Raw genomic sequence first — 13114 nt, 5'->3', positions numbered from 1 at the left:
CCACCTGGGAGCACCTGACACAGACCCACCTGGGAGCACCTGACACAGAAGAGAAGAGAAGACACAGAAGGGCCTGGGTTTTGTTTCACTTGCGGGTTCTCCATCTCCTGCTGTAGTTTTCACCCAAAAGGCACTGGGAGGAGGGCAGCAGAACCTTTGTACAGGAGACTGTCCCGCTCATCTTGATGTCTTCAGGGTCCTCAAACGTGCCCAGCACGCAGAGGAGCCCTGAGTACCTGCTGGGATAAGGAACGAATGAATGAGACCCGTGCCCTTTGAGAGAACAAAGACTTCACTCATTCAGACACAGCTGATTGATTTATGCACTTTCACGAAGCTCTCCGAAATTTGGCCAAGACTTACCACATCTAGCCTCAGGGCAGGCTGCGTTCTTTGAAAGCAACTATCTGCAGGTTCCCTAATGAAAACCAAACAACGTAAATCGTGCCAGGACTCACCAGCGACAGCTCCGGGGAAGCAGGCTCCTCTCTAATTACTGGCAGTGTGTCTGCGGGGAGCAGCCTCGGCGGGTGGTGGGGCCGAGCATCAGACGGACCCGCAAATAATACCCGTCATCACAACAGACCCCGAGCTGTCAATGCTGTGCCTTCCTGAGTCCTGGGAATGTGGCGTGACGGGGACGATGCTCCAGACGGATGATGCGGAAGCCTCCGAACCGACCTCAGGCTGCTTCCCACGCCCACCTCCACCGCAGGTTACTTTCAGAAGAAGAGACACACAAAATACTATTTTGAATGGTTCCGTTTTCCTACTGAGAACAAAACTCACAAGTCAGAGTGAGTTACTTTTGTTTAGCTCTGTGGCTCACGGAAGACGTTAGCTGTACTGCCAAATACTCTTACCTAGAATGACTCCATTAATCACTAAACCCTGCTGTCCATCCTGGCGCTAAAATGGATTTTTACCAGCAGGAGCCAAAGGCGAGCTTTGGGTGTTACTTTAGTAAGAGAAACCTCATGTGCTGTTTGGCTAAAGAGAAATGTTGCCATTTTGGTCACCTGTGTATGGGTGGACCAGGCTGTACCCTCTGAAAACATCGCCTGGGGATACTCATTTTACTGAGATAACACCCAGCCTTTTAAGAGGTGAGGCCAACTTCATAGATTTTTGGGGGAAAAAAAAAGGTTGTTTTTCAAAAGTCCTCAAATGACGTCATAACCACTACATTAGAATAAAAACCACCGGATTTAATGAGGGTTTTCTGAATGATTTTTTTGGTCAATTATGTTTGAATAAACGGGAAAAAGCAAAAATAGAGCACTGAGGGGTTAGGTATGAAAAATCCACAGACCGGATGAGTAGCTGCCCACAAAGGGGTCCCTTTCCCGGAGCCGCAGCTATGGGGGCTGGGGCGTGGGGTCACAGGGGGTGTGGGGGCATGGGGGGTGCGCAGCAGGGGGGCTCTGAGACCGGCACCCCAGGGTCGGCACTAACGGAGACCACAGCTGGACTCAACAAAGGGTAGCAGGTATCTTTTGTCAATGGAGGAAAAATATTGTATAAGGTGAGTTTTCATTTACCTTGTGAATTTTATCATTGGGAACACCTGGCCACTCCCCACCCCCCGCCCGGGGATTTACACTTGGAGATTTATGATGACCAGTCACTGGCATCTGGGGCACAGAGCACTGTCCCCCAGGGCTGTGTGAGCCACGGTGCCTGGCTCTGTGGCCACGTTTCCTACTCTCTTAAAGGGACAGTTTATCAGTCATTCTCAAATGTATCAGTGGGCACATCTTTCCATTATGCACACAAGTATAGATTTCCCAACATTTATTTTTCTTCTGTACTTAGAATTCTTTCGTATGGCTGTTTATAAGACAGTTCTTTTTTTCCTCATGTGTCTGAGCAAATACCATGGTGGAAATTTATGGAACTTTGAGAAGAAGGGTGAAGTTGAAGGTATTTTTGCTTTGCTCTGGGTCAGTGGTGCTTAGGAGGTGACATTACATAGCAGAAGAGGTTTGAATTGAGAGTTTGGAGGTCTGGGTTGGGCACTTTCTGCCCAGACAACCTGTCCCAGCTTGCTTTTCTGGAATAAGCCTGGGCAGCATGGCTCCCCTATTTAAGGATCCAAGAATTTATTGGGGGGTAAGCAGAGGGGAGCTGCCAAGTTTCTAAAAATGCATTTTGTCCTCAAGAAAACCAGTGAGAAATTTAGCAGATGATTCAGGGTGGTTAAATATTTTTCTCCAGACATTATAGTTCCTTTGGGGGCTCCTTTATGGAATACCTGTAGCTTAATAAGGCCCAGGAGAGGGCAAATGACTTATTGCACAATTTAATTAATCAACAGGCATCTTATCCCCTCTAAGGGATTTCTTCCCCCAAAACATTGGGGGAAGCATCCAACGGTACAATGAAGCACCATGGAAATACCATATCATGTGTCTCTAGGACACATCTCCTCGGCACATCTGGGAAGCTTTTAAACATTTCAGAAAGCCGCTCACATGTAAGAGAAGCCCAGGATCCTTGGAGGACACAGTGGCCTGTGTCAACTGAGAAAAGAATATGGTGTTAGATAATAATTATAATTTCCAGGATTCACGCCTCAATACAGCTGTCACCCCTAAACATGCCCAAGGCGTTGTCCACCAACTTCTAGACCATCACCAATTTCCTCCTTGAGAAGTTTAATAAGGAAAGAATCTAATGATTCCAGACTGTTCTTTTGCCTGGATGAGCCTCCAACTGGGCCTCCAACCTTGTGGTCCCAGCTTCCTGAGTGCACTCCTTGGCGCAAACCAGCCTTGCCTTCCCTCACCTGCTCTACTGCATGCCGGATCCAATATGGTAGCCAAGAGCTACCTGTGCTTATTTCCATTTATGTTAATGAAAATAAATTCAGTCGGTCAGTTGCACCAGCCTGTATTAAAGCATTTAGTTGCCATGTGTGGTTATTGGTTCTCTCACCGGACAGTGCAGATTTCTCAGCCATTAAAAAAAAAAAAAAAGAAATCTTGCCATTTGCAACGACGTGGATGGAACTGGAGGGTATTATGCTACGTGAAATAAGTCAATCAGAGAAAGACAATTATCATATGATTTCACTCATGTGGAATTTCAGAAACAGAACAGGAGCATAGGGGAAGGGAGGGAAAAATAAAATAAGACAAAATCAGAGAGAGAGACAAACCATAAGAGACTCTTAATTATAGGAAATAAACTGAGGGTTGCTGGAGGGGAGGGCGATAGGGATGAGAGGTATGGGGTGACTGGGTGATGGGCATTAAGGAGGGCATGTGATGTAATGAGCACTGGGTGTTATATGCTGAATTACTGAATGAATGAATTACTGAACTCTACCTCTGAAATGAATAATACACTGTATGTTAATTAATTGAATTTAAATAAAATTAAAAAAAATAAGTAACATTTCCTTCATCATAGAAAGTCCTACTGGGTCTTGCTGCTCCCTGAGTCCACACTGTACATCCCCAGCCCGGGGTTGATAAACACATCCCCATCCTGTCCCGTCCCAGGATAGTTGCTGCTGGAGAAAAATCCCAAGACTGTGTAGACTGGTGCCAATCATATGGATGCCTTTTAGTGCAGGTGGATTCCCCAGACGCTTCAATTATGCCCTTCTTCAGAAACCTCCCTCTCCCTTCCTACTCCTACTCCAGCCCCCACCCCTGTGTCAGGGCAGATGACCTTGCCTGTCACACCCTGGAGAAGGAAGGGCTTGCCCTTAATCCCCTTTGGAATGTCCACCCCCCACACACTGCCCTGCCCTTCCTTCTTCCCAGGAGGCTCACTTACTGCCTCTACTCCTGACCCTGCAGTGCAGTTCCCCTCTGCTCACCCCCCACTGCAGTCAAGGGCTTTGCTTATGGTTGTTTCCCAAATGTGCCCATTGGTCCGTGCAGCGCCCCCGTAGCAGTCTCCTGGGGCTGGCTTAACCAAGTACCACAAACTGCCACTTGAAAGTAAAAGGCATTTGTTCCAAAGTCCTGGAGGCTAGAAGTCCAGAGTCAAGGTGCCAGCAGGGCTGTGAGCTCTCTGGAGACTCTAGGGGAGAATCTGCCCCTGCCTTTCTCTCTGCTTCAATCCTTGGCAGCCATCCCTGGCATTCTGGGCTTGTGGATGCATCCTTCTAATCCTCTGTCTCCACACAGTGTTCTCCCTGTGTTTCTGGCTCCACACAGCTGTCTTGTCCTGAGGACATCAGTCCTGCTGGACTAGGGCCCACCTGCTCTAGTGTGACCTCGTTTTAACTAAGAACATCTGCAGTGAGCCTATTTCTAGAGAAGGTTATGGTTTGAGGGACTGGGGGATAGGACTTCAAAGTACTTTTTTTGAGAAGACACAATCTACCCATCACATCCCCCAGATTCATGATCCCATTGCCCTGTGCCCCAGGGCGTGACCCCAGTAGCCTGGCTCCTTGGCTGTGCATTCTCGCCCTCGGTCTTTGGATGGGTTTGTCTACAGGAGCCTCCAGGAGATAGGAGGCGAAAGGAGGCAGACATCAGGTCTTTCTTTCTGTCCCTCCCTGGGTCAGTGCTGTAGTTCTGAGAAAAACACCATGTCCTCTAATGCATGACTTCTTTTTTTTTTTTTTAAGATTTTATTTATTGATTTGACACAGAGAATGAGAGAGAGAGAGAGTGCACAAACAGGGGGAGTGGCAGAGAGAGAGGGAAAAGCAGGTTCCCCGCTGAGTGGGGATCCCAACGCAGGGCTCAATTCCAGGACTCCGGGATCACGACCTGAGCTGAAGGCAGATGCCCAACCAACTGAACCACCCAGGCACCCCTTCTTTTCTTATTTTTAAGATTTATTTATTTCTTTTAGAGAGAGTGGAGTGGGGGGAGGGGGAGGGGGAGAGGGAGAGAGAGAGAGAGAGAGAATCCCAAGCAGACTCCGGGCTAAGCTTGGAGCCTGACACAGGGCTCGATCTCACAACCTTGAGATCATGACCTGAGCCGAAAGCAAGAGTCGGGGGTTTGATGGACTGAGCCACCCAGGCGCCCCTCTAATGCAGGACACCTTCCCTTCCACGGTTCCCATTCTTGCCTGATGGGGGCATCACTGCTTCTTGCTCTCTTGTGTTTGGGTCTGAGTGTTTAATGACTGCCCTTGGGTGTCTCAGCATCCCTTTCAGTTCCTTTAATGCTGCCCACCGTTCTCTCAGTATTAAATTCGGTCCACAGTCCCAGCTGAGTGCCATATGTTTTCTGTTGGATCCTGTAGGATGCATCATATCCCAGCCATACACTGCTACTTCTTCCACAAAAGCAGTCTTGAGTTTCTCACATGGTAAACACGCTCTTTACCAGGAACAAAAGGAAACCGAAATTGTCAAATCTTCCCTGGACGCCTGGCGTCCTGAGCCTGCTGCCGCATCTGGTCTGCCCTTCACCCCCAAGCCTCTTGAAGGGTCGCTCCTCTTGCTGTGTCCACAGCTGGCCCTCCCCCGGCTGCGTTCAGTCCGGGCCCTGGCTTTGTCCCTCCTGCTCACAGAAGCAACCTTTGCTTTGGGCAGGTAAATGGCCTCCCCCGGGAGTGTCTGCTGGAGTAGGTGCCCCACGGAAGCTGCTCGCTGCTCCTTTGCTTCTTCGCAGGGGTCCTCAACCACAGGTGGGGCTGGAATGACAGTTCTGGAGGCGGGAAGTCCGAGATCGGGGTGCTGTGGGGGTTGGTTTCTGCGGAGATGGTTCTCCTTGGCAGGCGGCGTGCGGATGTCTGTCTTCTCGCGGAGTCCTCACCTGGTGTTTCCTCTGTGCGTGGGCATCCCTGCTGTCCTTCGGGGGGTCTACAGTTCTTCTCGTAAGGCCACCAGCCAGACTGGAGCAGAGCCTTCTCTGACGGCTTCGTTTTAAGTTATGTGCCTCCTTAAAGGCCCTATCTCCAAATGTGGCTACCTTCTGAGATACAGGGGCAAGGGCTTCCACAAACGGATTGGGGTGCATGGACCATTCACCTACAACAGCTCTTCTCATATGTTGGTTCCAAATTCCTTCTGAGTCAGTGGACTCCTTGCTCTGCGTGTCCAGTCCCGACCTGCCGTCTGAGACCCAGATCCATGTTCCTACCCATTCTCTGGACACTTCATGGTGTCTTCTCAGGAACTCAAGCAAAGCAGCCTGCCCACACCAACCTTCTTTTCTTCCACCTGCCCCAGCCTGAGGAGTTGAGATGCTCCTTCTGGCACTGGCCGGAAGAGGAGGGACAACTGCTCGGATACCAAAGGCACTTTTTTTTTTTTTAATATAGAACTTTTTTTTTTTTTTTAAGATTTTATTTATTTATCTGAGAGAGAGAGTGAGAGAGAGAGAGAGCACAAGAGGGGGGAGCGGGAGAGGGAGAAGCAGACTCCTTGCTGAGCAGGGAGCCCAATGCGGGACTCGATCCAGGGATCCAGGATCATGACCTGAGCCGAAGGCAGTCGCTTAACCAACTGAGCCACCCAGGTGCCCCCCAAAGGCACTTTTTGGGGCCTGACTGTCCAGGGAGGCTGTTAGGGCTCCAGTTCTCCCCCTGACCCTGGGTCCCTTCTGAGATTGCCCCTGACCTAGCAGGGCTGGCCAGGTTCCCACGGCATTGCTAGGTAATGCCCAGATCTCCAGCTCACCCTTCCCCCGGGCAGGAGTGGGGCCCGTTGCCTTGCAGCCTGGCTGGGCATGTCCTTCAGTGGACTTTGCCCCAGACGGGAGTGCCATGGCTTTACATAGGCCCCAGGGCAGGAACCTACACAGAGCAGTGACCGCATAGCCCTGCCCCGTCCTGTGGCCCTCACGCCTCCACTCCCGTCTGCTCTCCTTCCGAAAAGACCCCTGCCCTGCTTCCTAGACTCCATCCCTTGGCCCTCTAAGGCCTTCACCTCCTAGTCAGCTTGGGCTGCCATAGCCAAGCCCTCAGATAAGGGTGCTCAAACAGTAGTTATTTCACTGTTCTGGAAGCCAGGAGTCTAAGATCAAGGTGCTGGCAAACATGTTTTCTGGTGAAAGCCCACTGCCTGGCTTATAGACGGCCACTTTCCCTCTGTGCCCACGCATGGCCCTTCTTTTGTGCACATGTGGTGGGAGGAGGAAGAGACGGATCATCTCTGGTGCCTCTCCCTCTGCGTGGAAGGCCACAACCCTACCTGTTGAGGGCCTCACTTGTGACCTCATTTAACTTAAATGACCTCCCTAAAAGCATTGCCTCCAAATACAGTCCCTTTGAACATGGTGCAAAGACCACAGGTTAGGTTTGCAATGTGTGAATTTTGGGGAACCCAGTTCAGCTTACAGCAGAAGCACTTGGGGCTCAGAGATTGTGGAGGGGTTACTCAGGGTGGTGCATTGAGCCAGGAGACCGGGCAGCAGTGTTCTAGAACCAACTCTGCCCCTTCTCACCTGGGTGACCTCAGCCACGTCCAGCCACCTGTCTGACCTGCCGAGAGGTGCCCTGCTCATGCCTCGGGCCTGGGGTGCCGCGAACGGAGGCTGGCTCACAGTGGGGGAAGGTGCCCTACCCACACGAAGCATTGTTACATATCCCACATCATTTCTGACAGCGAGGTTTGGTGACAACAACATGGAAATGGTGAAATGACCAGGAAAACAGACGTGTTGCCGTAGTAACACTTCTTTCAAGAAAACCTTGTCCCTAGAGCTAGAGCCTGGTTGCTGACATTCAAATACCTTCACATTTCCAATGAATACAGTTCTTTTTTCCATTTGACTAGGAGCTTAATAATATTACCACTTAATGAATTCCAGATGAGAGATCTGAAGTACCAGGACCGCGAGCCTGTCCTAGCTGTGTGTCGGGCTGGCTGGGTCTCATGTGGTGCATGTCCTGACATTTCTGCGATCTAAACAGGAGATAACTCAGGTTTTGACCATTAAAAACAAAATCATAGTCTCCGGTAATAGACGTCACTGACATTTTTGGGTCTTGACATTATTTAGCAAGTCTAGCAGAAATGAAAGACCTCTGAGAATCCAAGGGTCGTGCTTGTCCTTAGACTTGTTTGTTTTGCAATGAGTTTTCTGAAATAATCTAAAATGATCTAATATCTCCACTTTCCATCAAGTCCTATGAGAAAAATGCCATGGCTGCTTGCATTGTGTGATTTCTGCTGTTATAATTCAAGCTTGTATCTTGTGATAACAAAAGCACCTGATGACCCAGACATATGATTAGGCCCCAGGTAGGACAATGTGACTAACGCCGATTTCAGAAGCTCAGGTGTGTGGTGGCCGCCCGATGTTTCAGCAAGGATCCCAGGTTAAGGGTACAGAATTGGGCCCTGGGATCTGCTCAGGCAGCTCTGGGACTTTAAGTAGGTCCCATGGAGGCCAGCCTCAGTTTCTTTATGTATAAACAAGGCAGATTGGACTAGCTTGATGGTATTGAAACATTTTTGAGATACATGACCTTTTGTTCAGGTGAAATGAAATACAGAGAAAAACAGAAGAATCACAGCTGCTCTGGTTAAGGTGTGAGTCAGGAGAAGGAGGCTTCCCTCTTCCCCGCCTCCCGCCAGCGAACCCCAGGGCACTGGCATAGAACATGGTGCAAAGACCACAGCAACAGGCTAAGACCCAATCAAGCTACCATTCTTGTTACTTGTGCCTGTTACCCTTCACCCAACTGGAGGCTACCTTCTGCTTATACTCCTTCATGAAAAATCACCCAGGGACTCCTCATGAATTTTATTTTGAAATACAGATGAATAATAAACAATTATTTCCATAACACTTATTTGAACTGGTTCCTTAATTGATAATACTACAGGTTAAGGTAAAATAGTCCATAGTACCGTGACAGATCGCATTTCCCGAAGATTTGCAATATGTCTTCTGATGCATGCTCTTCCGCCGTGTGACTTGGTCATGCCTCCAAAGGCAAGTGGGGTCCTCGTCCCATCAGCGACATACCTATGGGAAGTTCTTGTTATTTATTACCCATGGCAACACCGACATTATTTTCCAGTTCAGCTACCGAATTTCTGTCCTGTTTTCAAAGACAATTCAACGGGAATGCTTAAGAGTGGAGGGGAATGAAGTTCATGGGCTCCAGCTGCCATCTCCACATGTAAGACTCAGAGTCAAGTTATAGTTAATCCCAGCCACCTTCTTAGCTCACCTGACTTCTTTCCTTTCTCAATTTGTTTGGTATTTAAAAAAAACCAAGTTACTATCTATATTTGTGACCTACTTTGGATTTGTTGTAGAAAGAAATGGAAGGGGCACCTGGGTGGCTCAGTCGGTTAAGCGTCTGCCTTCGGCTCAGGTCATGATCTCAGGGTTTGGGATCGAGCCCTGCATTGGGCTCTCTGCTCAGTGGGGAGCCTGCATCTCCTTCTCACTCTCCGTCTGTGCGCTCCCTCTTTCTCTCTCAAATAAATAAATAAATAAAATCTTTTTTTTTTAAAGAAAGAAATGGAAAAATGAGAAAAACAATGCAAATGCAAAGCCGTCATGGCCCCCCATTGTTTTATGTAATGTTGATTTTCAAGATAAAATGAAGGTTTTAGATGACAGCTCCTTAATGAGGTATCACTAAACAAGAACTGTGCCCCAACTGCAGGTGGAAAGATCCGTGCTCGAGGCATAAAGATATAGGAGAAGGTGGTGTTCCTTTGTGCCACCAGGTCCCCGAGGACAACAGCCCTAACTCACGGGGTGCCCATGGTGTGATGAGGGCTTGTCATTCGTTGTCCCTCAGGCTCTCGGCCACTCTGCAAGAGGGCACACCTCTGATCGCTCCCTCGCACGGGGCTGCTTAATGCCAAGACCTTCTTTTCTTTTTCTTTCTTTTTTTTTCAAAGATTTTATTTATTTATTTGACAGAGAGAGACACAGCGAGAGAGGGAACACAAGCAGGGGGAGTGGGAGAGGGAGAAGCAGGCTTCCTGCTGAGCAGGGAGCCTGATGTGGGGCTTGATCCCAGGACCCTGGGACCATGACCTGAACCGAAGGCAGACGCTTAACGACTGAGCCACCCAGGTGCCCCAAGACCTCCTTTTCTTTAGGGGACAGTGGGATGGGTTTTCTTTTTGATGTGACTTGGGATGAATTAGAAAGGGGTGGTTTGTGACTGGCTGGTGAAGGTGAGGACTTACAGGGCACTCACTCATGCCAAGCACTCTTCCAGGTGCCTTATGTATTAATACACTCGACGTCACGCAAGAGCGGAGCCAGCTACCCCTGTGGTGACCCCACTTGTGTTAGCCCATGACGCATGAGAACCCGGGGTGGTGGCTTGCCCGCCTCACGATGCCCGTCCAGGGCTGTTCAGGAAGTTGGGAGTTAGCCCTATAACGTACACACTTATTCTGAAAATTAGTGCCCCGGGCCAGATGTCATGTTCTTACAAACAGAACACACCCAAAAGGTACTCGAGTGGAATGCATGGACCAGCTGTGGTCTTCAAGGGGCAGATTTAGGAAGATGAAGTCCAGGGGCTTTCTTCCGGTCACCGTGATAAAAGCTTTTGGCAACCACAGCAGTATATGCAAAGCAAAGCTCCGTAGACACGTCAGTCTTGACAGGAAAGAGACAAGGAGGAGAGCCAGGCTTTGGGCACAGAGTAGCAAGGCCAGCTGCAACCAGAGAGCCTCACTGCTCACTGGAGGGACAGTGGGGGAAACCGGCCAGTGGGAAGTGTACCCCCAGACGCAGGTGTTCTCAGTCCTGGACTCAGCATTGGGATTTCTCAATAAAGCAATCTTCTGGCGCTGTGGTCCCACAAAGGTTTTATCAAAGCAACGTCAAGTTGATCGCGAGCCTTTGGTACTGGCCTTAGTTCAAACACAGGTGAGAGCCATGGAAGTCCAGCGATACCTACTAGCCCTTTGAAAGGAATCCGTCCTGATGCTTCAGTCTTGTGATGTCAGCTCAGCGGAGTTCATTTCAACCGCTCAACGTCATATACGAATTACTTTCAGTGTCAGTAACAAGTATGCATCAGCACAAACCTTCTAGCCTGTTTCTTGGTGGTGGACGGCTTGAGGGGACTCATTATGTCCAAAGCGAATGGCCCAACTCCTAAAAAGAGCTCCCCTAACTGGAGCAGTGACCTTGAGCGTAGGGCAGCCTTCTCCACCCCTCCCGACTCACCGCTGGGTCTGAGTGCACAAGAGGAGGCCTGCCTGGCCCTGGGGTACAGCTCGCCTGAGACCGTTAGCAAAATACATTTGGAGGGCTTGAAATCCTTCTAACACAGTGTTCACAGACGCTCTGCCAATCAGCTGGGGGTGGCCCTGAAGGAGAAACTTGTCAGCCACCTTGGTTCGAGGCGTCCAGCACTAAAGAAGCCTGAAATTGGGGGGATCTCCCTTTGGGTCATGTGGGGGTGGGGACTGGGGGCCAGACAGCTTGGCCGTTGCCTGTTGATCATGTTCAAGTCTGCTCTTCGAAGCACATGGGGTTGAGCTCGCTGCTACTTAACAGAGGGTCTGACTGCGACAGCCACCCGCTGTGGTTCTCCTTCTGCGTTAGACTGCGTAATCCCCGAGGGCACGCTTGAACCCCATTCACCTCTCCACTGGCCCCAGCACCTGCACGTGGTGTGGGGTTCTCAGGACATGCACGTTGAGTGGATGGACTGGAACAGGAGGCCCAGTAGAGATGAGGTGACCAGTTTACGCAAAGGAAAGCCAAAAATGATCTCTCTTTACTAAAGTTCCAGTTTTCTTTTATATCTTTTGGAAGGACAGTTTGGGGGTCACGATGGGCACAGAAGCTAAGGGACTGCTCGCCTGTCACCTCTGCAAATTGCCGAGCCGGGCCCACACCAGGCTCCTTAGATGTTCCTGTCCTTCTCCTGAGTGGCCTCGGGTTGGTGTGATCAGGGGTGGGACCAGCCCCGTCACAGGGCGTGTGCTCAGAAGGGCCTGCACTTCCTGCCCTCGCCGTCTGGAAATCCTATTTATCTTTGGATCTGTGTTTTGTCAGCGAAGTCTGATGGGACGATGGAGGGTGCACCCCCTGCGCCTCCCTGAGCCCCCATTTCCCAGCCACTCTGCTCAGGCGCCTCCATGGTGTTCAGCCCCGGCGGAGGCCTGGGTGGGTGCGTGGTGGGGCCCGACACCCATGCAAGCCTGCAGTCACCCGGCCTGTATCCCTGTGCCCAAGTGAGAGTGACATCAATAGCAGATAAACCCACTGTGATAGGTCGAGAGAGACGGAGGAGGCAAAGAGAACGCTTCTGAGCAAAAGAACGTGCGCACTGGTTTTGCGCTGGGCTCTGCAGATTGTCTGCTCTGGGTCAGCTCCCCGCTCCCGAGGGTGTGAGTGCCGGGCCCACGAGCGGAGGATTTGTGTAACCGCTCCCCGCCTTCACTATCTAAGGAGGGAAGGAGGGAGGGAGGAAGGAAGGATGGCAGGGCCGTCCCCGAGGGCTGCAACAACAGTGTGCCACATGCCGGGCGGCTTAACACAGTAAAATGTGTTGTCCCGCAGTCTGGAGGCCAGATGTCTGAAGCAAGGTGTCGCGGGGCCCGCAGCCTCCGAAACCCGCAGGGGAGAGGCCTGCTGTGCCTCCTCCAGCTTCTGGGGGCTGCCGGCCACCCTCGGAGCTCATGGGCTTGGAGATGCCTGCTTCCCTTGCGCACGGCAGCCTCCCCTCCCGCCCTGCCCTGGGTGTCTGTGTGTCTGCTCTCTCCCTGTGAGGACACCAGAGGTCTTCGTTCAATCCGCTAGAACTAAGGACCACAGACCGGCGGGCTTATAAACACCACACATCCATTTCCAACAATTCTGGCCTAGCTTGCCGGCCATCTCTCACGAGGGCGCTGATCCCATTCCCGGGGGCTCCACCCTCATGACCTGATCACCTCCCAGAGGCCCCACCTCCGCATACCATCGCATTGGGATGAGGGTTCTGGTATTTGAATTTTAGCGGGGGACACAATCATTCAGTCCATAAGGCCAATTCTACCATATTGGATTTAGAGCCCACCCTTAACCAGCGTGGCCTCACCTTAACTGGGTTACAACTGCAAAGACTCTTCTTGTAAACAAGGACACATCTCCAGGTTCTGGGTGGGTCTGAATTTTTGAGGGACACTGCCCGACCCAGTACAGACGGACCTGGTGATTCCTGAACGAGACTGGGTGAGACAATGCCTCGAAATGTCTCCCTCGGTACC

The 13114-nt window shown here is 50.7% G+C and overlaps 1 long non-coding RNA gene across 1 annotated transcript in view; it reads right to left on the bottom strand.

The window, feature by feature from the left end:
- Positions 1–915, bottom strand: part of LOC118011904 — a 1303-nt gene extending 388 nt beyond the window's left edge. The window contains exons 1-2 of the long non-coding RNA XR_004679555.1: positions 459–915; positions 15–239 (exon numbers count right to left, since the gene is read on the bottom strand). This is a non-coding gene — a long non-coding RNA (uncharacterized LOC118011904). The remainder of the gene's footprint in view (positions 1–14; positions 240–458) is intronic.
- Positions 916–13114: the final 12199 nt, after the last annotated feature.

This window comes from Mirounga leonina, unplaced genomic scaffold (genome assembly GCF_011800145.1).
Source record: "Mirounga leonina isolate KUSES-001 unplaced genomic scaffold, KU_Mleo_1.0 Mir_151, whole genome shotgun sequence".
Taxonomy (NCBI): Eukaryota; Metazoa; Chordata; class Mammalia; order Carnivora; family Phocidae; genus Mirounga; species Mirounga leonina.
This window is presented reverse-complemented; position numbering and strand designations above follow the sequence as displayed.